Genomic DNA, 25,235 nt, shown 5'->3' with positions numbered 1-25,235 from the left:
AAACCTACCCAATCAAATAATAATAGAACTCGATTGACTGCTTGATTGACTGGCTGCCCCTTAATTTGAAACCATGCCTGATAGAATGGGGCATTGAATGAAAACATTTTGATAGAGGTGAGAATATTGGAAAACATCCAGAATAGGAAAATACCTAGACCTTAAACTGGAGAAACTTCAAGTAGTTGGGGAGGAAGGGTATGAATATGTATGGCAAAGTCTGCCAGGGAGGAATAGAATAAAAGAACAACAAATTTATGAACTTTACAGATTTTTCAAGGTTTTCACTGTGGTCTAGGAAAGAATTTACCAGCTATTATCCTTCTCACCCTCCAAATTGAATGTGTAGTATCTTTCCTTGATGGTTTTAGGAGACTAAAGCAACAAGGAATCTTGGTATCCTTACCTTGGGCTACTCAAACCTCAAAAGGTTGCTTTTATTTGTAAGGTCACGAAAGCATTACTGAAAACTGAATGAATTTGTCATTCATTCTGATGGCTCTTGATCTATGGGTCATATGTTGACTTTCGTGCTGTTTTATGTTCTTATTTTCCCAAGGTAAAACAAAACCCCCTCCAGGTGCCTCTTCTGGACCTGGAGGCACTATATCCTCAAACATTCCCTTAGGGAGTTCCTTTGACAAAGTCAAATTCAAGCCTTAAGCCTCAGAGCCCTCTGTGAAGGTGCTTGGAAGCCGAATCTAGAGAAGAGAAGTTTTCTTTAGACATTTAAAAGTTGTGTACAATATGGACCCCATGGGCAGAACCAGGGTTGGTCAGTACAATTCCTAATACGATAGATTGAGGATCCTTCTAAGGGAAAATTGTCTAAGATCAGGAATAATTGAGGAAGGAATGGGTGCTCAAGGAGGTGTTGGAACCCTCGCTCATCATCAGAAAGCTTCAAACGTGGGCAGGATGAACATGTCAAAGCAAAAATTGTGCTGGCCAAAGTAAAGCAGGCAAAGAAGACTTTATTCAAGGCTATTGCAATAAGAAACAGGCTACAACTAAATCTAAACTCAATTCCAGAAGAAGAAGCGGTCGGGGTTTTTTTAAGGGCTGATGTGAGCTAATGAAAAAGTCTTGGAGGACATTAGGGGGAAGTCATCGGCAATCTCTGTTTGCTAATTGGCTTCATCCAAAGGAAAAATAAACTTCCCGTATCTTTATGGCAGGAGGTAGTTTCACAACTTGGAGCAAGGTGCCCAGGGAAGTAGGTTTCTGCTCCTCCCACTGAAATTGGGAGATAGGGGTACTAACTCCTTCGTTGATTGCATTTCAAAAAGGTGGTTCCCAGATCCATGAGAAAGACATTTCTGAGTTGAAAACTGGCAAGTGGCTTTTAAAAAGATCTATATGTTAAAGAGGCAGAGAAAAGATTTCTAATTACAAGTTTTCTAAAGGAAATGCTGCAAGAAGAGGACGATGACTTAGAGTCCTAGAGTCAGGAAGAAGCCTGTCTAAAGTTTAGTCAAGCTGGGGAAAAGGTTAAGACCATATTGTTCAAACAAATAATGGGAATATTATAGCTGGAAGTCCGGTGTGGAATGTGCAGTTAGAAAGGATCTCTATTAAAATATTTTACAAATCTGAAATTTCCTGTGTCCGTCCTTTAGCTAAACAGAGCAGGAAGGGGGGTTTCACAAGGAATTTCACTCATCTAGAGGAATGGCGCCCCGTCAGCACCTTCCCACAGTTTAGATGACCTCCCTGCATCTGTAGTGTTGAAACTCGGATTGGTCTAAAATCTAGCATCAGAATTGCCATTCCCAAGTGAGATCCTGTTTCATAATAATCCCTTTTTCCTTCATTGTGGCTTCTATATGGCTTTCCTCCAGGAGTCCCAATTACTTCTCATTTTCTATTTGTAGAACCCAGAGATTTAAAATTTCATCTCTTTGCAGTTGTATTAATCAACATTAGGTAGAAACATTAGGCGGTGCCTCATAAAAAATTACCAACTTCCACTTTTAGTAACAAACTACCTCATTTGGTTAAGGAAACTCAGGAATTATAGAGCTAATTAAATCTAATAAATCCTCCTCCTTTTTTCTGCACCTGAATGGAAGAAGGAAGCATAAATACCAGTGACGCCTGTACACTATTGTTTAAGAACTGTGATGATAACAGGAGAGGAAAATATCACTAGTGCATTTATTCTGTTCTTAAAAGCTTTTCAGATACTGTTTGGGGCTTTTGTTTTTATTAGACTTCGGGGTTCTTTATTGTATATTGATGTTGATGGAGTTGCTGCTGTAAAACTCACAGCATCTTCATATCATTTCAGACTGACTGGAATTGAAGGGGGGTGAACTCTAGTTCTTTAAGGGAATGACAAATAATAATACCAGTGGCAGAAGTGTGATTGAATTTGCCAATAGAGTCTGCAAGGCTTACTAATTTAGAGGGGCATTTTCGAATATTACAGTGGCTAGGATTTTCCTGGGGTGTTCAATTGGGCACAGCAAGTAAATCAGTGTTTCAATGATATTATTTTTAGAATGATTGGCAAAGAAGGACAAAAAAGTAAGTAGATGATTTCATAATTAACACTGTAAGTGCGAATCATTTTAGACCCATTTGTCTTTGTGGGAGAAGCAGCTGAGCCCTCTTCTGTGTCCTACCCTGCAGGCTACTAGGTCAGGGGAAAAGATCCCAGAGAAAAGCAGCGAATTTGCCTAACAGCCTCCCAGTAAATGGCCAGGCTTTGATCATTACCCTTAATAGCTTCACCCCCTCCCTTTGGGAACAGATCCCTGCAGGCTGGTTTCAGATTGTTCCTCTTTTGGTCTCATAATTGGAATTGATAATCGACCATCACACAGGAAGTGGGGATATTTGTCAGATGCTGTCATGCTTACAGAGTCAGAAGTGGTCTCTCCTCTAACAGGGAAATTAAGCCCAAAGAGAGTTTCAGAATTTGGAGCGTCTACATTTAGTCTAACTCAACTCATTCATTTTACACAAAGAGAAATGAGGTCCAGAGAGGTTATGTGACCTGTCATGGCAGCGTAATTTGTTGGGCACAGAGGGAGAATTATAACTCAGATGTCCTCTCCCTGCCTGGGCTTTGCCACCAGCTGACACCACTTCTTCGTGATTGAGTAATTTTCTCAAGGTTAGGGGATAAGTTGGTGCTAATTTGTGAATGGGAACACAGTTGTTAATCAGTTATTCCTTGCAGACCCCTGCCTTCTTTGCACCGCCTCCCCCTGGCTAGTCTACTGTGGAGCCGTTTTTGTTGGAGTCAACCAGGTACCCTCGGAGGAAGGCTGCCCAGGTAACGTATTGAATAAGCCTTTCCCACACATGGTTTTTTTTAATGAGCCCAACTACTCTATGATTATCTAACTGTATTATACATATTAGAAAATGAGACCTGGATGTGTTAAACACCTTGCCCCAAATCATATAGCTCCTAAGTGTGTGAACTGGGGTTTGAGCAAAGATCTTTGTGATTCTAACACCTGAGTTCTTAGCCAATATTGTGTGCTAATTTAGCCTTATTATCCTCCTCATCTGAACAGCCCTGTAACTCAATGCAAGGGATGATTCAAACTATTTGCAGTGAGGTCCACGTGAGGTTGAATCCGCTGCCTCGTAACTTCTTTCCTCTTTTTCTGCCCTTCCCAAACCCTCCGGTAGTTCAGCCTAAATTTGATTCTCTGCCTCCCCCATGTCGCTATGGAGACAAACACCTATCCTAAAGTCTTTGCTCCCTCCAGAACTGATTTTCCTCTATTCCTAGTTATGAATTCTTAAAGCAGTTATTGTTCAAAATGGACATCTGAGTGTTGGCTAGGGATCTGTGGGTCATTCTCACATCGGCACTTCTGTGGGCTCTGTGGACTTCACTGACCCTTTGAGAACGAAGCCACGAGTTCATGGATGGAGTTGTTGAATAGAAGGTGTTCACTCCCACTGCTGAGGGGGAAGAAAAAGAAAGCCTCTCTCTTCTAGTCTGCTTGGGAAGATAAAAGTGAAAGCCTTCATTTCTTTGAAGTAGAGGGAAAGATTTGTTTACTTTTATTGCTGGATCCAGTAAGAGTGATGCATTTCCTTTCTCCAGGGGAACAAAGTTGGTTTAAAAAAATAGTGAACGATAGGGCCGGTCCAGTGGCATAGTGGTTAAGTTTGCGCACTCTGCTTCGGTGACTGGGGTTTGTGGGTTTGGATCCCAGGCGTGGACCCACGCACTGTCCAGATGTTAGCCTGGAGCTGATCTTCCTCACCAAATAAAAATTAGTAGATAAAAATAGTGAATGAGTCAGAGAAAGGATGAGAGATGATTAGGAGAGAAGCAGGAACTCTGTAGATTGATGTTTTGAAATATCTCATTTGCAAGCTGAACTCTAAAGAAGATGAGGTTGGTCCTAGTAAGCAACTCCCACTGCCAAGTGTGAGGTCCAAGGCTGAGGGTGACAAGGGCAGGCTGGTTGCTGTGTGTCTTCTGCCTTGTGTACCCTTGGGATGAGATGCAGTGGTGGGCAGTGTGGCCGCACTTTCGCTTGGCCACAATCAAGACATCTTTCTCTCTCCCTTTCTCTCCCTCTTCTGCGCACTTGTGCACATGTGCATTTATCACATAAATGCATACACCATACTCCTTCCCAACTTATTGCATAAGGGTTTGTTCAGCTGGCTACTTTGCGGAGGGTATACATTTCAGGAATGGCTATAGTTTGGTGGAAAAAAACGAGAAAAAAGTGCGACCCTCAGGAGTACAGATTTAGCAATCAAGCTTCATCTGGCCAACCGAGGGTCCTGTGGTGTTGATTCATGCTTATCAAAATTGCAAAAGATTGTTTGCAAAGCTAGAATTTTTATTTTTAAAGGTTATGTAAGAATTTTAATTCTTAAGCAGGGAACATTGTGTCAGCATGAAATACACAAGGTCCACCTTAGCAGTAGGTCTTGAGTTCTAATTTCATCATCTGTATTTCTAGCTGTGTGGCCTTGAGCCAATTATGGTCTCCAAGTTTGCTTGCTCGCTTCTAGGAAGATAGCACCTTGTTCACAGACTCCTGTGAGGGTTAAACAAGAGAACATTCCTGGGGTCATCTAGCAGAACATCGGAGGCTGATTCTCATATTTTGTAGTTCCTTGCACTTTCTACAAGAAAATTTCCCACAAGGGAAACAGCAGAATCAATAACAGATTTTAAAAGACCCGGCCAGAATCAGATAGATTTTGGCAATCTTAAAGGGGGAGTGTATAATTAAACTCTAGAAACTTAATATTCTTGTAAAATGATGAGTCACTTCTGTTCCACTAGGTAAGGTATATTCTCGCCTAATCACTCACTCAAGCTAAATTAAGAAAGAAAAAGAGAATCCTTTTAAATAAGAGTCTGTCAAATCACTTTGAAGCTCAAAACCCAATGGCTCATTTCAATCAGGGTAAAAACCTTATTCTTGATAATGTCCCCAAAGGCCCTATGCTGTCGGACCCCTTCTCCCTCATCAACCAAAGAAAAGTAACCCTTTACCCTCAACTTTCAACTCCTTCCCCCATTGCTGTCCTTCTGACATGTCAGACCTGCTCCTGCCTTAGAATCTTTGTCCTTGACTTTGGACCGCCTGAGCAATTATCTCCCATAGATCCGCAAAGCACCCTCCCTCACCTCCTTCTAGGAAGATTCCTACAGAAGGTAATCCTATCTACAGTTTGTAATTTTATAATCAAGAATACTGTAATCAGCTTTTGAGAAAAACTATAATCAGTTTATGAGAATGTCCATTTCTGACCTTGTGCCCCGATTCGTAGGTCCCCCTTAGCTCCGTTTATTACCCTGGCGCAAACCAGCATCTATTTAGAAAGCTTGCTGAATAAGCAGGCTGGATGAATGTAAATACATGTAGAATTATTCCATATTTCAGAACCAGAAAGGCCTATGGACACGGATGGCTGCATATGCTAAATAAGAGCTGGCATAAATCTTAACCTAGAATTGGAATTTAAAACTGAACGTTATTTGAGCTTCAAAATGGACTTCCTTTAACTCTCTCAAAGGAATAAAAAAGTAATATCAAAACTGATTACGTGCTGTGGTCCATCTTGACATGTAGATTGGGGACATTTGCATTGATATTATAAGAAAGAATATTTGTTGAAGATATGTATATCTCATAACAATTGTTAATCGAGTAAGGAGAGTAATTGAACCGTTGAGTTTGGATTTCCACTAATTCAAGTGTGTAATGGAATTGTTGTGGTGAATCTCTGCTGAAAATAGATTAGTGTAGATTTATGAGTTAGAGTCGGACCTTACTCTTCTCATGATAAGTATGTAGGTAGACAGGCTGTATGTATGAAAGTGTCTGTCTTTGTATTTATTTCTGTATTTGTTTATATGTAACTAAAGTGCAGGAACATGCTATTGCAAACCTTTAATACTTGCCTCTTCCTCTCTCCTTTCTTTCCTTCCTTCTCTCCCTGATCCATTCAATGAGCAAATGTTAGCAGGTATAAAGAGCCCATTGGAAACCTCACCGTCTCTGTGGCTGCCACTTCCTCCTCTAGAACATGAGCTTTTCCCCATCTTCCCACTTAGCCAACATTATTGAAACATTATCCAACATTATTGAAAGTGCTGATAAAGTAATTGTCTTATTCTTATTAAATATAAGTTCTGTGAGAATATCTATCTTGTTCACTGTTGTATTTTGAAGTTACAGCACAGTGCTTGGTATATAATAGGTACTTAATAATCCTCGCTTGATGAATGGATGAACTTATCCCATGCTGACTTGATATGAAACACTGTGCTAGGCCCTAAAAAACATTTAGTACCAGAAATAGTTTTGCCTCCCAAGAGCTTGCAGTTTTGTCATGGAGATAAAACACATTCCCCTAGCATTGTCTAATGCAATTAATTCTAAGAAACAAAGTGATTGCTATAATCAATATTGTTGGAATTCAGAGAGAGCCAGAGCCTGTGGGCTGTTTCATGGAGGATGACAGAGTAGAAGGTGAATGAAAAGAAAGGGAAAATGTGGTGGAATAGCAAGAGTCCTGTGCAGCTCAGACTTGCCTAAACAGTAGATTCATGCAAAGAATTAGTGCTAAGAAAATTTGGATTGGAGGATAGATCCATTCTGTGGAAAGTAGAAATGTGAGCTGAGCTATAGGGCTCTCACTCCAGTGGGGACAGGGGAGCTTGGTCATTTCTGAGCAAGAAAGGGATATGATGGGATCACCCTTGTAAGAAGATTAATATCTGACCACTGAGTGCAGCGTGGATTACCTGTTGGCAAATAAAGTACACTGTTGCGTGGATCTGTGAATTGATGTGATAAGTGAGTGCCGGACTAATTAGTTACAAACTCCCATGGGTCAGATAAGCAGGTAAATGAAGGGGGCTGGTCTTGAGGTCAGTACAATTTATGGAAGCTCAAGCTCAAGTATTGCACTTGAGAGAAGTATTAGTGCAGGAAGCTGCAGCATATACAACATTAATTTTCCAAGCAAAAATAAACTTCTCCATCAATCCTATAGTTTGTGTTTCTGAGTGAGTCTAATAAAATATGAAAGAGTACCTGGTTCTGGATTGGGTTAGTTATTTTGTTGTTGTTTGTTATTTTGTTCAACATTTTGGTGCTGGTGTGGGTAGGACCAAATTAGGTTCATTTTTAACCCTTTCAGTATTCCAGTAGTGTTTAGATACCCCCATTGGAATGCAGTTTGACACAATAGAAACAACATGCCAGTTATTCCTGGATTTTAATGACAACACTGCCTTCACTAGCAGTCTTGGATGATTCACAGTTTCAGCCCATTTTGCTACAATCAACACCCTCATAGGGTCATTTTAAGGAGTGTAATTAGATTAGTAAACATAGAGTAACTAGCCCTTTTAACATGATAATAATAGTTAATGTTTACCTACCATATGCCAGACACTGTGCTCAGAGCCCAAGTTCATTATCTCAATTAATTGAATGGATACTTTAATAGTCTTGGATCTACTCTGTCCCCTGCCATGAGAAATGTACCCTACAGTGATAATTGTGTGTGTTTTGTTTCTGAGCCTTTCCGCACATATGTGCAAGTGTGAATACGTATGTGTGTGTGTATGTGTGTGTGTGTGTGTGTGTGTGTTGTGTATAAGGGAGGGAACTGAAAAGTGAGTAAAAGCTTGAGGGTGGGTTACAGGTCATGGTGACCACTAAGAGGTTCATTTATGGAGATCAAGTCATGGACCAGCTTACGTGACAGAATAGGTTTGGGTTTTGGTTTTCCCATTTATTTCCTTGCCTAATCCAAAACGATGCTGGCTGGCTTTCCTTGACTGTCCACCTGGTTTGAGACTGGCTTCTCTAATTTCAGCATAAGTGCTGTAGAATTCGTATATCTGTTCCCTGAGGGTTTTGTTTCTTTGTGTCTCAGGTTTTCATTTTGTTTGGTTCATCCTTTTTCTTCCCCCCTGTAGTGTCTGGGCTCAATCTTTACTAAGCTTTCCTTGTCAAACCTTTAGTTCACTTGCCTGCTCAATTCTTATTCACACCGGGTTAAAAGCTCCTGCTAGGCATAGTTTAGTTTGCAACGCGTTCCTAAATTCTTGCGTTGAAAAAAACAGAAACTACTTTCTGTGTGGCTTTGTGATTCTTTAAGCTTTGTGATACCCATGGTTCAGGTAAAGTGTCTTTGGCAGCCAGAATATAAATTCTGTTTTACATAGGATACTATATAGATTTTTACTAAAGTACATTTGGAATTCTGTTTGTGGTGAGTTTTGACAACTTGCCCAGCTTTATAAATGCTTCATGTCTCCACATTCTAGCCTTGTTCTTTGACTCTTAGAGAGTCCTAAGAAATTGTATATATATATTTGGACTTGTTAATCAAATGTCCTCTGGAACACAATAAAATCTTTATTTCATTATTCGTGGAATATTTACATGTTGATATGGTCAACATCTTTCAGATTCATCATTAAGTGTCCATATAGTGTTATCATAAACCCATATTTAAATCTGAACTGATTCACAGATTTGTATAACTCTTTTGGAATTTTAAACCAAAATAGCGAGGATAACTTTAGGGTATATGTAAACTATGAATGGCAAACAGATGTCATCCTGAGTGCCAACTCTGATTGATAGGGTGTGATTCTCTAAGTTGCTTTGAGGAGGATGACTTTTGGCTGCACCCAGTTCACAGGATCAATTAGTGATAGCTGTGATGAGGCAGGAGAGGGAATTTCTGCAGTCATGCAAAGGATTTTATAGTTGCCCCTTTTGAAAAAGAGAAAAGAATCTATATGACTTGCAAGTTTAGCGTGTGGAGTAAATATGTGTTTAGAGTGTGAGAAGTTGAAATATCTACTTTGAACGTAGAATTCAATTTGGGAAGGTGAAGAGAAATAGGAGAGTAATTCCTTGGTGAAGTCTTTTAAACTTGGGTTTCTTTATTCTCAAGTTGGTGCGTGGTGCTATTTATGGGAGGTGATCAAGCACCTGGCCTTAGTGTCACATTAACTGAGGTTCAAATTCTGGTTCCCATCTCTTTGAGCCCCTTGTTCTCAGCTCTAAAATCAAATATTGGGTTGACTGATGTGATATATGTTTATTGGCATGTTCAGCTGCTTGAGCAAGTGCATGAGTGATATTTCAATATGAGCCGCAGTAGAAGCTGTTGTTTCCCTGACTAGGTCAGACAAGTAAATGAGCTAATTTGGACCAAATGAAAGTCCTCATGAATCTGCAAACATCGCAAGCTCCCTTTGATAGAAGTCTTCCCTTCATGGAAATGGGACAAGGCTGCCTTTGGAAAATGCTTTGGGGAAAATGATATAAAAATAAAACATAGCTTTTCTATTATTATCATCACATTTTTTTCTTATTCTGTGGTACCCAGATGCTCTGACTCAGGCTAGATGTGTGACTACAACTATTAGTTTATTCAAGGAATTCTTGCTTTCTAGATTGGATCCCCTGGTGAAATCTTTTCACGTTTTAATGACTTCATTAGAATCTGCCCCCTTTCTTCAAGGGTTGTCACTTATATCAAAATCCGTGTTCAAAGCATATCTAAGCAAGAAGGTGACTTTTTGGGTTCATGTTCTAATTGATGATACAAACTGCTAATTAAATGCATCTGTGTCTAATCAAAACCTATCTAGAATTAAGCAGCGCAGCTGTGCGCCAGAGGAGCCACATGATAGAGTTGATTGGTAATGACATAAGGACACAATTTGTCCTTGGTCCGGTGGTTCCCAAGTCTGGCAGAACCTCAGAATCTCCTGGAGGAGCTTTGAAAAATCACTGCGGTATTGTCTCTGCCCCATCCCCAAAACTACTACCCTAAAAATATGAATTTTTTTTAACCTCCTAAAGAAAATGCTGGTGATCAGCTAGGATTCGAAACTATAGTTCTAGATTCAAAGTACAGTTTGATGAAGTGGAAGTAAGGCCTGGTTTAGTCCAGAGTTTTCCAGTTGCATTTAAATTCTCTCATTTTCTACAAAATCCCATTTTAGTCCCCCTTATTTTATTGCATGTTTCCTGTCATCCTTGTGGGGTTTTGTAGCCTGCTGAAAACTGCAGCTTTTTTCACCTAAACAGAAAAGGCAGGTGAGTCTTTGACTTTGTTTCAACATTAGTGAATGTGAAGCTTTCATTTATAATGTTCCGCTCTTTGGAAATGTCACTTATGTCATTCTTTGCGTGATCGTGAAAATTTGGTACTGGATAACTGTATGTGGCTCCCGTGTGGAACGATGGCTGGTTCTTATTAATGATAATAATATTAACAACATAGTGCATTTTAAATGGCATTTATGTTTTAAAAAATTAGCATATTACTTAATTTTATCCTGATGGGTTGTGTTTTATTACCAAAATTATTTCCATAGTGTTCATGTGTAGGGTCCTTTATACCTCTAAAGATAATCTGGCTCTCAAATCAACACATGTATTCAAATTATCACATAGAGGCCTCATATAAGTAAAATAAAATTTAAATACTACATTTGCCATCTCTTGGTTCTCTCACTACTTTTTCAACTTATGGCTTGATCTTTTAGCCAATTTCTCTTCTAGTTGTTATTTAAACCTGCCTCCCCTCAAGTACCTAATCAATGATGTGGCAAGCTCACTACTAAGTATGTTTCTTCATCCCCTCACTTCTCTTTCTCGAGGGCTGTGAAGCAGGAGTATGATTCCTCTTTTCTATAGTTTAGGAACTGAGATAAGCAGTTTGTCAAACTGAATAGCATTTTGATCCCAGCTCTCCCTAAATATAAAACCCAAGCAAGTATATTGTATATTTTGTCTCAGGGAATTTGAATAAGGCAAAAATACAGGGATACAATGGTTTTACCCTAGTAGGTAAAGAACCAGGATTTTAAAACCAATTGGCCAAGATTTAAGAAAAAGAATGATCAGAAATGACTTTAAAAAGAAAAGTCCTTACCAGACATTATTGAAAGGACAAGTGAAGGAGGAGGAACAAAGAAATCACATCATTTCATCCTTACTAGATTGCGACAGGAATGGAAAGAAATAAAACCATAGGGTCAAATTAGAGTTACAGGTGGGTGACCTAAATCTTGGGCCCCAAGCCCATTAATGTAGACCTGGCCTGAATCCAAAAGTGGTGCAGCAGACAGGCTGGTTTTGTTGACATGCAGTCATATTTTCCCATTACATAATAAATGTTTCCCTGATGCAAGAGCGTTTAAGAGATTGAAAGAAAGCCTTCATGGCTGTTTGGGATAATTTAATGCCAAAATTTATTCCTCAGAGAAGTTATGAATCAATGGAATATCAAAGACTTGCACAGGTGTGCACAAAGAAAGATTTCATGTCAAATATTTTTGCATCCTTTCCATTTCATATCATCAAGGATCTCTTTCTAGGAATCAGAACCACAATTTGTATCTGGCATCGAATGTAGATGTATTTTTTTTTCCTATTTGGGGTTACTAGCTCCTTGGTTTATAGAGCACAAGAAAGAAATCTTTCGCCTTCTGAACCAGTTTTGAACAGAGCAAATGCTGCGCTGATTTAAATCTTTTGTGTTCAGATTTTTTGAAGCCATAAAAATGACAACAATAAAAGTATATATTAACGGAAATGTACAAGGTAGAAAAAGGATGCAAACTGAGTACAGTAAAATATCTTTAAGCCCAGACTAAAAAATAGTTTCTATTTCGCTTTATAGTTTTGGTCATAGAGCCTCTACGGACAAACATTCATCCTGATTTTTACTAAAAATCCTATTACTTGATGCCAAATGTTGTGTTCACATGGGTCCTCTCTAGTCAAATCTGTGAGGAAAGTCATTAAAATGTCAGGGCAGGGAGAGAGCAAATCTTTCTCAAGCAAAACTTAGCGTTTTAGGCCCAAAAGGAAGTCCGAATTTGCACTTGCTTTTTATAACCAAGACTTTTGCATTTGAAAAACATTTCAAGTTTCAAGTGGAGAAATGAAACCGTTTGATTCTTGATGGGAGTTCATCTTCAGTATTTTGGTACTGACAAAACTGGCTTCTTAGTGCTTTGGGATAGATTTTTCTTTCTTCAGTTTTCTTCACTTTAAGTCTTGTAATTAGTTATTTTACACCGCGCCTGGGCAGTCTATCTCTAAACCTAATCACTGCACCCTAAGGTAAGATTCCTGAATATTCTTCGTTTCTCTTTCCCTCTCTCCCTCTCTTTGTCTCTCTTCTATGCATAGGCACTTTTTCCTTCCCTCTCTCTTACATCTTTTTTTCTCCCTAAGGGCTGATTTCTGGAATGAGAGTTGGAGTGTTTCATCTGTTCTCTACAGGGTATTGATTGTAAAACTTCTTCATCTATGAAAGTCATTTGGAATCCTCTACTCAACCAAGTGATGGAGAAACTGATTTTACACTCCAGGAGGTGGCAGCACGCTGCGAGGAGGGAAAAGGCATATGAAAATGATCAAAACATCTAACTTACAAAAGCCCCTTTCCTTCTCTCTGCCCCACTTTCCTCCTGTGAATACCAAAGATGGCTGGGCTGGTTAATCCCAGGGTCCTTCTCAGTGGTACCCATATCCATGGTGCTGAAACTGGGCTGCTCCTTTTCAAGAGAAGATCAGAGGCAGGTCTCGGGGCAGAGGAGAGGAGATGAGATGCCACTGTAGTTGTCTCTGTCTGATAACCTGCAAGTTGGAACTGGCCTTAAGAGGGCTGTCAATCCAAACACTTATAGAGCAGATCCAGTAGAAATAAAGGAATCTAACGTTGATAGCTTAGAACATTGATTCAGCAGCTCAAAAAAAAAAAAAAAAATCCTCCAAAAGGCATTTCACCTTGAAGTGTTCCCATCTGCATCAGAGAGCCTCTGCTACTCTGGAGCAGTGCTATGAGTTCTGATGTAATTTTGCATTTGGCACAGAGCCAGCCGTCAAAGCCAAGAGAGAAGTCAGGGTTCAGGCTTCCTTAGGCTTTCCCCACCACCCCCACTGCTGAGTGGCTGGAATTTATTTATTTTTCCCCAGACAGGAAGAGATGATCCGATTTGAGCCTCAGGCAGTCGCCTCAGCTCCTTTGTTGGCTCCGATGCTTGGCAGAGGCTTGCTACGACCTGACTGAAATGTGTCAGTGGCAGCAGTCGCTGCCATCCCCCTGGCACAGCCCTGCCACTCCGAGACACTGAGGGCATCCTGCACAAAATGCTTCCTGACAGAGGGGCCCCAGCCCCACAGAGAGATCAAGTGGCACGGTGCATAGGGGTGAGAGGATTTGCTTAGAGGAGGAAGCTAAATCTGTCTATCAGCATCTGTCCTTCATTGTTCCCCTCACGGCAGAAATGTCAGAGAGAGACAGGCTTTCAGGAAACCTACCTTTCTGGGGCAGTGATGTGCATCCATTTCATGGACTTGAAGTGAGCTAGTGTAAAATTAGGCTGAGCCCGACAGCCCAGGGTCATTGTGCCGTTGGCAGAGCAAAGACTGCATTGTCCATGCCTTTGGAAGAGGAGAACATACAGGTGATGGTGACTCAGAGACTCAAGCATCACAGCCTCTGTGTGACGGTGCAGAGGGGCATTGCCATTTCTAAGGCCTCCAGCTGCACCAGCAACTGGAAGAAAAAGCTTTGTGCTTTGTTTTTCACAGACTCAGCAGTATCCAATTCAGGGTTCTTTGGTCTGGGAAGGAGATGGGAGGAGGAAGGAAGGACACCCTTGTCACTTCCTATTCTTCATCCATCCAGTGTATCTGTGTCATTATTTTCCCTGGCATTCTTGCTGGCCAAAAAAAAAAAAAAACACAGAAACTTAAATTTCAAAGACAGGAGAGTCAGGAAAAATTCCAAGACTCTCAGAGAAATAGGAACAGCATTAAGTAAAATTGTGAAATATGACAAATCTGTCCTATGACATTCTAGACTCTCTGCTTTGTGTCTTTAATTGTCATTTTATTCATTCGTTCATTTATTTGAACATCCATTAATTCATTCAACAAATCGTTGTCGAACATCTTCTGTGGGCCAGACTCTCACGTAGATCCTGTTTAGAACAGTGAACAAGCAACAACGAGTTTGCTGCCTTCCTAGAGATTCTTATAAACCAGTAAATAAACAAAAAATCTAAATACAGATTGCAGAAATGCTACATGAGAAATAAATGGGCTGATGTCACTGGTCACTGGGACAGTAAGGGAAGGGGAGGCTCCTTGGCATTGGGAGGGTGGAGAAAGCTTCTATGAGGACAATCAAGGACTGAGATGGGACAATGAGCTATCAAGGGGAGGGGGAGGGGGAGGAGAAGGAGAGTCCAGGCTCCTGGGTCTTGTCATCTTCTCAGATGCTCAGGGAACTTGTGCTTCTGATGATGTTTCTCCTTCCATCCTCACCCAGGACCTCCCCAAGCTTTGTCTCCATTCCTTTCTAACTTTGCTATCTTAGCCAAGTTTCTGTACTTCTCTCATGCTTTCTCTTTTCATCTGATCAATGGGGTTAAAGAAGCTATAAGCTACATATTGAAGGTCATTTCAATATAAAATGGAAAATTAGTACAGTGCCTGGCTCTTTGTAAGAGTTTAACAAATCTTAGTTCTCCTTCTCTCTCTTTTCTTCCTGTTGGCTTCACTATAATTTAATTTAATTCAAATTCTTAAACAAAGTATAAGTTGCATATCTTCCTAGAGATGGTAATATTTTAAGAGGGGTAATGTAATGCAGTGTTGGTCCTCTGCCTGGGAATGGTCAAGATTGGGGTGACACAGAAGCCTTTCTTGTGCTCTTGAGTCAAGTGTTGTTGACCATTGCCTACAATTTATGTTAAACCCTGAAAACTGGAAATCCTGGTTTTCGGCTCCATCATTCTCTGTCTTTGGGTAATTAAGTTCAAGGTGACTTATGCTTGCTTAGGAAAATGACAATATTGAAGAGAGCCTTTTTGTTTTAGCCACTTCCCAGCCTCCTTGTCAGGTCCCTTTCTCTGTCTGCACAAATCACTCGGCCCTTCTTGGAAGTGCCACACTGTGTCCTGTTGCTGTCCTCAGCTGGCTATCAATCAAGGTGTTAGCTGGTAACAGATTCTTACTAATAGTTCCCAGTAAGTTTTCACACCTGTCACGAAACTTGTTTAAAACTCACTTTGCACACTTTATTTAAATTTTATTGTGTGAAAAATTCTCTCCTGGGATGAACTGGGATTTGTGATAGAAAGCACTGTAAAAAGAAGGCAACCTGTGAGCACAAGCTGTCCAAACAGGAGGACAAGGAAGCTAATTCACTCTTTCATGAAAGAAAAGTGGAAGATCTCTTTATTCTGATTGAAGACTCTTGGCTATGAGATTGCATCTTCCTCTAGTGATGCAGTTATCTGACCTTTCCTGCTCCTTCTCTTCTTCTGAGATAGGAAAGAAATGGGTCTAAGTGAGGAATGTTTGTGTGTGTTTGTGTGTGTGTGTGTGTGTGTGTGTATTTTAATGAAACTCTGATGTTAGCTAAGATCAACCTCTTGAAATCTAGATTTGATTTCATGGACTCCACCACTCAGTACTGTTGGAAGTCCAATGCCCTTTCTAAGACTACCATAAATTCTTGTGGAGTTTGCATTTCTAATGGCTCCCTATTTCCAACCTACGTAGTATTTTCTTATTCTCTACTCATTTTTTTCTATGATTATTTCCTTCTGGTATCAATCCAAATACTGACCACAAATCCTTCTTCATTCCCTTTTCCTCTCTCTGTTTCCACTTGGAAGAGACAGCCTGTATAGATGATTTTATTGGCCATTAAGGAGGAACAATTAGAAGAGGGTACATTTGACATCACACTATTTAACATTATCCTTCCTGAAGAGCCCTTTAGTCATTTCCACTTACAGGGGATTCAGCTTTCTTCTTGATCCTATGAGCCAACTTAACTCTGCTACACACACATCAACAATTCTTACTGTGCCCATGTAGTTCATCTTCCAACTCAGGGAACTTTCGAGAGGACAGCAGGCATAAACCAGAACTGTCCAGGGCAAATGGGATGTAATGTCACCCCAATGGCTTAGCATCTGATTTTTGCCTCTGACTCTTCTTTTTGCTGAAGTGCTCCAGCTGTGATCCAGGTCGTATCTTATTAACTCTAAGCTCTGTCTTCTGTTAGTAATCTCTTGCCTTTTTCAGAACTCTCCAGCTTTCAACTCTGACTCTTCTCAAGGACTTTGGCTTGCACTACTGATGTACCAAATTTCATCCACTTTCTAGAGTGATATCCAACCTCAAGCATATCCACAAGGTCCAACGTCTAGCCTGAGACTAGATGGGAGAGTAGGGGTGAGGACGGGGAAAGGAGACAAAGTAAAGTTAGCCTTTGCTGAACATTCTCATTTTCAAAATGCAAGCACTTCAAACACTATGTTTTCTTTTTCATCTCCCAACCTTTCATTGAACAACAGCAACAAAAAGCTGCACAGAGTTTCTGATTGCTTTTATAATGAGATCATTATCCTAGCTTGATCATGTTGTGGAAGCCACTTTCCAGGCCATAAACTGCAGTGTAGAGCTGGAGGTCTTGAAAGAACACACGTGAACAGTGGTGGGCCTCTCAGTAATGGACTCCACTCTCCTAGCCCCCTTGGTGGCAGGTGGTGTGAGGTGACTGATTATTATAGGAAGAGCATTCCAATCTGCAGGCTCAGCTCTTTGGTACATTTCTGGGGATGTGTGGAAAAGAAAAAAATAAAAAAAAACACACATTTGAATGTCTCTTTTTTTTTCCAAACAGGGACTCCATGGTAATTTCATTATTGATAAGAACAAAGGGAAAAGCACTCAAATGCAAAAATTAATGTCCAATTTGCCTTTTAATGGCCTGAAGCAAATCTGATGGCTGTTGCAATCCAATGAAATGATGATTTTAAAAGAGAAAAAAATACCTTGATTAAATTCCTTCTGCCCTTACCCCAAGATTGCATCTTTGACTTTCTCTGGTTATCAAATTTGCAGAGGGCGTTTAAAAAATAAAATAATCTTTTAATTTATTTTTATTTAACTTATTGTTTATTGAGGTAACATTAGTTTATAACATTATATAAAATAATCTTTTAATGATTCTTTTCCTTCTGATTTTAAGGCTAACAGCCGTGTTACTAGGCAGTAGCACGTATTGGTTAAATCTAGGGTTCTGAAAGCAGATCCCCTGGGTCCACATAGATCTCATGCCACCTCCCGCCTTTGCAAACTTCTTAAACCCTCTATGCCTCGTTTTGCTCATCTGTAAAAAAAAATAGTACCTACCTCCTAAGATTGTTGTGAAAATTATATGAGTTAATATATGGAAACCTCTTAGGATAGTGCATGGTAAGTGTTCGGTAACTGGTAGTGACAATAAAATTGCAGAAAACTGAAAATTCAGAGACAGGTAAAGTTACAAACAAACACACGAACACACACATCACTTATCCACACAGAGCTGAGCACACTTCACATTTGGATGTTTCCATTTTGACTATTGTGTGTTTGTGTGTGTGTGTATCTGTATTTTTCTGTAAACGTGGCTGTGTATCGTTTTCTTTTTAACTAAACACCATTGAGCATTTTGCATGCAATGAGAATATTTTCATACTTTCTGGGCTGCATAAAATTCTAAAATAAGAACTTTAGAAAAATGGTTTATTCTGTGGTAGTTTGCACAATTATTTTAATTAAGTCAGGCAATACGTCTTGAGGATAAAAAGAGGCAGAAATTCAATAAACTTGTTCCTTTTTGACATCTGTGTACCCTGAAGAACCCAGAAGTGATATATTTTTTTTTCTTGTCTCTTTTTTGTCTTTTGAATCCCCTGGGGCTGAGGGCAGGTAGTCTCTAAGATTTATATCTGAGAGTTTAGGCCAGAGCGGATGGACAGTGGGGAGAAGGGAGGAACATAGTTTGGGAAGATGGACATAATATCTGTCTCATAATAGCATTATGAGGATTAAATTAAATAAGACTGGCGTGTAATGTGCTCAGCATAGTAAGTGCTTAATAAATTGTAATTAGTATTGTTATTATTAATAATTTTTACTTGTTGCTTTAGACAGTATATGTTAAATGCTTTCAAATTAATAGGCAGAAATAGATTTAAACATTTCGGTTTGCTTCATTCTGACTCAGTTAGCCCTTCTCACAGGAGAGAGAGAAAAATATCAAGGAATGGAATTTGCTGATGATTAAATTTCCTTGCATTAATGAATATTTCAGTGCCTCTTACTTCTTATCTACCAGTTAGAGATATGAGAGAGGAGAGGATTGGCCAAAGGAGGCCATGTGCAGCGGCAGGCAGAATTCCAGTCCTGGCATGGGCTTAGGTACAAGCTGTGGAATATCTCCGGCCCTGGTGGCGCAAAGCTCCATTTCCCTTCCTCCTCTTTCATATTGTTCACTTAAGTGCCTCCTTGGATTTCTTACTCCCTGTTAAGCTCTCTCCTCATGATTAGCTAAGAATGCACCAGAAATGGATTTACTAACTGTTCAATTACCCATATTATCTTGCTCTGTCACTGAACTAGCCTAGCTCTCAGATAGCATCTAGTGAGATAAGTCCCGTGTCGCTTGGATGTGATATCCAAGATTGTCATGTACATGACAAGTCCATCACAACGTACATTGCCTATATAGAACATGAACCCTACACTGACCTATTTTCCCATATTTGTAGCTGACCTCATGAATCTGAGAAATGGAGGTGACCCCAAGAAAAGCTAATCAGAATTATTTGCAATATGCTTATCTTCAAATGAAGTGTAGGTAAAGTATGAAATTTTAACCTCAAACTCACTGGACGGAGAGGAGAAAACATTCACAATAACCTTTTTTTCTTTCCTCTATTTCTCTCCTCCTACTTCTTCTTTCTCTCAACAAATAGTATGCGTAGTGTCCTGTGTGGCACTCTCAAATAGGAGAAGGGAAGGCAGGAGGGACGAAGGACTTTATTTCTAGTCCATGCTTCTAAGAAAGGATGGTAGTGAGATGATAATGAACCATCTTAGTTTTGAGGCACAGAGAACATATTTTTCAGGCTGACCGTTACTAGAAATAACTTCTAAAAATTACTCAAAACGCATTATTTTCCAGATTGATATTGTCGGTACAGTCACGTGCCACATAATGACATTTGGGTCAATGATAGACTGCATATATAATGGTGGTTCCATAAGATTGGTACCATAGAGCCTAGGTGTGTAGCAGGCTATACCATCTAGGTCTGGGTAAGTACATCCTATGATGTTCACACAAGGACGAAATTGCCTAATGATGCATTTCTTAGAACGTATCCTTGTTGTTAAGTGACCCAGGACCGTACTACTGTTCCAGAATAAGTAGAGATACAACTACTTGCTCACATATGTTTAGTACATGTAATATGCCGTATGTCCCCTTTATGGGAGTATTAATTCAAGCACGTTAATAGCCCTCAGAAAGAAATCCTGCAGTAAAGAAACAGGCTAAACTTTACCTACACAGGCAAAACTTATTTACCATGAAATCTCCCCTCCCTGCCTCTTCCCTGCCCTGCTTTCCCCTTCTAATCTCTCTGTCTCTCCCTCCCTCCCTCCCTCTAATGCTCCCTCCCTTCCTTCCTTTCTTCCTTCTCTTTTAGCGAACCCATGTCTCTGTTGTATGAACCAGCAAATTAGGGACTCTGGCTCTAGGCCTGCTTGTTGTTTCTCATTATCGGTCTCTCCCTGCGCCTGGAAGCCTGTTGCTTTGGTCTTTAACTTGTGTTTGCTTACTTCTGTATGCATTACCTGACTGAAGATATCCTGTTAGACATATCGGGGAAGACAGAGATGTGAATCAGACAGGAACGTGCCCTGGAGGAGCTTAGAGTCTGAGGAGATAAGATAAGACAGGAACACAACTCTGAAAAATTCAAGGTAGAAATGGATAAATCTCATTAGAGAATTGTAGATAAAGGGCTACAGGTATTCAGAAAAGAGATATGTATACTTCTTGCCTTTTCTCTCTCAGTGACTACTAAGAAATTACTGAGGGTTATGATATATCTTTTAGGTATGAGCAAGGCTGGAGTTATTAAAGGACTCACGTTATTTGTTCAGAATAGAGTATGGTGTAAAGGGACCCCTAGGCCAGGGGCAAGTTCCCTGGGACAGAGTTCATGTCCAGCAGCAGGAGAGCTGCGCCCTTTCCCTCCCTCCCGCCCTCCCTCTCTCCACCCATCTTTCTGACTCTTGCCAACTTTTGGCTGTTTTAATGCTCTGTTGCTTTTTTCTTTTCTCTTTCCTTTTCTATCTTCTTTCTTCTTCATCTCATTGTCTTTCACATTGTGTGAAATCTGTCATGTTACTATGATAAATATATCACCTTATTTACTACTCAGAAGAACACTGTTAGGCAGCTATTCTCTGTATGTTCTTTAAAGAGGGAAGCTTGGGGAGTCTAGTGACTTGCCCAAGGCTACACAAGGAGTAGTGGACGAGGCTGATCTCAAACCTAAGTCCATCTGACTAAAGTGTGTGCTTAAGCACAAAACTCTTCTTCATATCTCGGGTAGCATCATTGGACTTCCGGTGCTGCTGGTGGTCACAGCAGAGACAAAATGCTGCCCACCTGTGACCTAACTCGAGTCTTCAGCTTCTGACGCTGTAAAATTAAAACCTGTGGGGACCTTACGAAAACTGCAAAGTAAAAATGGCAGGATGTCATTTCCACTCAAAGGCATATGTACACTAGTGTGTACTGACATACTCTAGCAAACACACATGGACACACAAACAAGGACTGCTCTGCAGTAATGAAATTCAGGAAAAGAAGTCACCACCTGTTGGTTAGTACAGGCACAGCGACAGACATGAAAGGAAGAACGGCTCTAAGAGTCGAGGAAGGATGAAATCAACATTGGATGAGATAAAATTGGGGGCTGGCTATATTCTGAAAGGAAAGCAGCCCAGAAATATGCTCTTTCATGTAGTCCCTGAATTCTACTCATTTGGTTCATGACACGTAGGCTAGATTTCTGGTAATGCTGCCAGAATCCCTCCCACCAACATATGCTCCCTCTTACTGGAGAGCAGAGGGTCTCAAGGGGTAGAGCGTGGCGTAGGAGGAGACTTTTTAAAAGATGCATTTCTGCTTCTAAAGTAGAAATTGCTAAGCAAATCATTATTAAATTATTCATTGTCACACTTTCAAATTAAAACAAAAAAAGTCTTTCAATTTTGCCATATGTGCAAATATGATGTGGTTTGTTTTATAATACATGATTTTTAGTTTTTTTTAAAAAAAATCTTTAAGAAATAATGACTTGGCTGATTTGATAATTGTATTGTTTGGACCATAAATAGTCAGATTTTAATAATCAGGTTTTAGAAATCAAATGCACTTTAACCACTCTTTAATAAGTTTTGTTTTCAGGGGCCGTTCCGGTGGCGCAGCGGTGAAGTGTGCACGTTCCGCTTCTTGGCGGCCCAGAGTTCGCCGGTTCAGATCCTGGGTGGGGACATGGCACCATTTGGCAAATGCCATGCTGTAATATGCATCCCACATATAAAGAAGATAAAGTAGAGGAAGATGGGCATGGATGTTAGCTCAGGGCCAGTCTTTCTCAGCAAAAAAAAAAAGAGGAGGATTGGCAATAGTTAGTTCAGGGCTAAGCTTCCTCAAAAAAATGTTTTTTTTTTCTTCAGATTTTAGGTAATTGAAAATAGTGTGATGTAATTATCTATTTTATTAGTTACAGTTCACTTCCAAGGTATCATTCTTGTGGGAAATGTGACAAATAACAGCTGACTGAGATATTTATCTATCTGTCTACCTATCATCTATCTATTATGTTTATACACACACACACACACACACACACACAGATGGAGACAGAGATTCTCAGCATTGTTATTAGCCAGATATGGCTAAAAAGATCAAAGTAGTCTTTCCCATTTTGCTCCTATATCTAATTATAACATCTTGAACTACAAAGTCTGAGACTTTATGTTCTAGTTTTACCTACTGGTGCCTTGGAGTCCCGTCTTCTCTGCTGCTGGTGTCCCATATTCACTCAGTGATCATTTAACTGACATTTCCAGGGCGCCTGCTGGATGCATAGGTCTGGATCTTTGTGCCTGTGGCCCTGCGTTTAAGGAACTTTAAGAAGGTCCTCCTTCTTCCTGTGGTCCAGTCTCCAGGGAGAAGCAAAGTAAGCAGGTGCTTATAGCACAATGTTACAAGTTGGTCAGTTACAAGCAAGGCAGGACAAGAAACTCATACTCTATGAACACTGTTCCAGTTCAGCTACTTCACTAGATGTTTTACAAGGGTTACTTAACTTAGTGGTCACTATTGCCCTAGGTGGTGAATATTGTTTTTACTTTAATGATGTGAAAACTGAACCTCAAAGAATTCATGTTTATCACTGAGGCGTCAACAGGAAACTCAACAACTGGCACATTCAAATTAGTATAATTCAAATAAGATTTACAAAAGGGTTGGCTTTTCAAAGATGTGAACCACAAGGGTTGGTACAGTAAGTAAGCTGAGGCTAATAAGAGAAGAGCTGTCACTTTTCCTAGGCCTGGAGAGACAACAGGAGGGAGAGGTTATAGGGTACCCAGCAAGAGAGAGTCATGCAGATAAAGTCACCTTAAGAGCAGCGACATTGTTTGAAGGTTTAGAGAACCCAACTGACACCACAGGGAGGGAACCAGGGGAATGTCTGGCCTGCCTGCACACTCCTTGCTCCCTGCAGTCTCCTGCCGTTGTCCCCCATTGGATGAAGCCAATCCAAAGCTAGAGGGCAAAGGAGCCCATTGATTTGGTAGTACATGTCCTTGTCCTACCGGATGGAGAGTGGATCTGGGGGGCAAACGTGAAACACACAGAACATTTGATATTTGCAGAAGGCCGTATAGTACTGTAAGGACAGAATAAATAATCAATCCCAGATGTATTCTTTAAGTTTTCCAGCTTGCCTTTACCTTTAGCAGCCAATGGACATGTCAGCTCTTGTTGATTCCCAGCAACTGCAGTTTTGCCACATTAACTGACATCATGCACCACTGTTTCTCTCTAGCCTCTCCTTTGAGTCACCTCCACCTCCATGTTGCATTCTCTCTTCTGCTTGTCATTTCACAACTGCTCATTCGTCTACCTTTCTAAAATATCCAGCTTAGATGGGCAGAAATGGCATAACCTATCCATCTGTCCAAATGTGTTTATCAAGTGAATGAATAAGCATCTCCATGTTCTTTGGAAGCTCACTTATTCCTCTGTATTCTTTTCCTGCCATTGGGGAACACAGCCTCCAAATGGCAATAAGACGACTTGATGGCCTATTTGACTCATGCTATTGTGATGTCAGTAATAAATACTGATTTATTTATACTTAGAATCTTATACTTTTATCAGGATTTTAACATTTATTGCAGCATTTGTTTCTGATAACCACCTTTCAAGCTTGGCAGGTCATATACACCTCCTAATGCTTTATATTTACCAAAACGGAAATCCTTATTGAAATATCTAAGCATTCAATGAAGTTCAACAACCATTTATAAAGCACCTACTCTGTGCCAGGTGCAATTATAGGCTTAAAGACTTAAGGTACATCAATGGGGAAAAAGGTCTCTGTTCTTGTTAAGTAAGGGAAAGTGAAAAACAAATAATACGCAGAAAGAAAAGTACATTATAGAGTATGATTGAATGAGATAAGTGCTATATAAAAAGAAAATGTAGAGCTGGTAAGGGAGACTAGTGGTAGGGAAAGATAAAGTATAAATTTTTATTTTTATTTTTTTAAAGATTGGCACCTGAGCTAACATCTGTTGCCAATCTTCTTTTTTTTTTTCCTTCTTCTTCTTCTTCTCCCCAAAGCCCCCCAGTACATAGTTGTATATTCTAGTTGTAGGTCCTTCTGGCTGTGCTATGTGGGACACCACCTCAGTGTGGCCTGGTGAGTGGTGCCATGTCCATGCCCAGGATCTGAACCTGCAAAACCCTGGGCCACTGAAGTGGAGTGCACGAACTTAACCACTCGGCCATGGGGGCCAGCCCCTAAAGTATAAAATTTGAATAAAGGCTTACAGAGGACCTTATGAGAAAGTGGCATTTAAGCAAAGACTAAAAAGAGATGAGGAAGTAAACTCCTTAGATATGGGAGAAGACAGTTCCAAGCAAAGAGAATGGGATGGAGCCTGCCTGGCTTATTTAGGGAGTGCCAAGGAATCCAGTGTGACTGGAAGGGAAATAGTGGGGACAGAAAAGTTGGAATTAAAAATGAGGAAGGTAAGACACAGTGATGGCATAAAGCTTTTCAGGCCATTGGAAGGACTATGGCTTTTACCCTAAGTGAGATAGGCAGCCAAAGGTGGATTTTGATCAGAGAGGGTCTGAATTGACTTATATTTTAAATAAGTGTTCTCGTTGTTTTCTTGAGAATAGATTATAATAGGACAAATGTCAAACTGGGCGAAGTATTAAATAAGAAGGTATATGTTATAAAAAGAGAAATTTTAAAAGTAGAAGGAAAGACTCAAGGTAGGACATTAAGTTGTCTTTTAAAACCCAATCTAATCATGTTGTTCCCCTGCTTGAATATCATGCACAGCTCCCTTTAGCTATCTCTCAAGCAGTGATTCATTCATTCATCTAGTTATTTTGAAAGGTTCTTCAATAGCTACCATGTGCCAGACACTGTGCTTGGTGCTGGTAATGAAACAGTGAATGAAACACATTGTCCCTGCACTCAGGGAGCTTACATTATAGCAGGGAAGACCATCCAAAAGTGTTCATATTCCTCCACTGTGTAAGTCCACTCAGTTTAG

At 40.1% G+C, this 25,235-nt stretch overlaps 1 protein-coding gene across 17 annotated transcripts in view; it reads left to right on the top strand.

Annotated features, from left to right (window-relative positions):
• Window positions 1-25,235, top strand: part of LRRC4C (leucine rich repeat containing 4C) — a 1,166,764-nt gene that overhangs the window by 1,093,040 nt on the left and 48,489 nt on the right. For 8 of the 17 annotated variants that reach the window (XM_070563801.1, XM_070563796.1, XM_070563800.1 and 5 more), the window contains one exon: window positions 3,188-3,283. The exons of the other annotated variants lie outside the window; for them this stretch is intronic. The gene's annotated coding sequence lies outside the window, so the exon portion shown is untranslated. The remainder of the gene's footprint in view (window positions 1-3,187; window positions 3,284-25,235) is intronic. 17 annotated transcript variants of the gene reach the window in all.

Source organism: Equus przewalskii, chromosome 11 (genome assembly GCF_037783145.1).
Source record: "Equus przewalskii isolate Varuska chromosome 11, EquPr2, whole genome shotgun sequence".
Lineage (NCBI taxonomy): Eukaryota > Metazoa > Chordata > Mammalia > Perissodactyla > Equidae > Equus > Equus przewalskii.
This window is presented reverse-complemented; position numbering and strand designations above follow the sequence as displayed.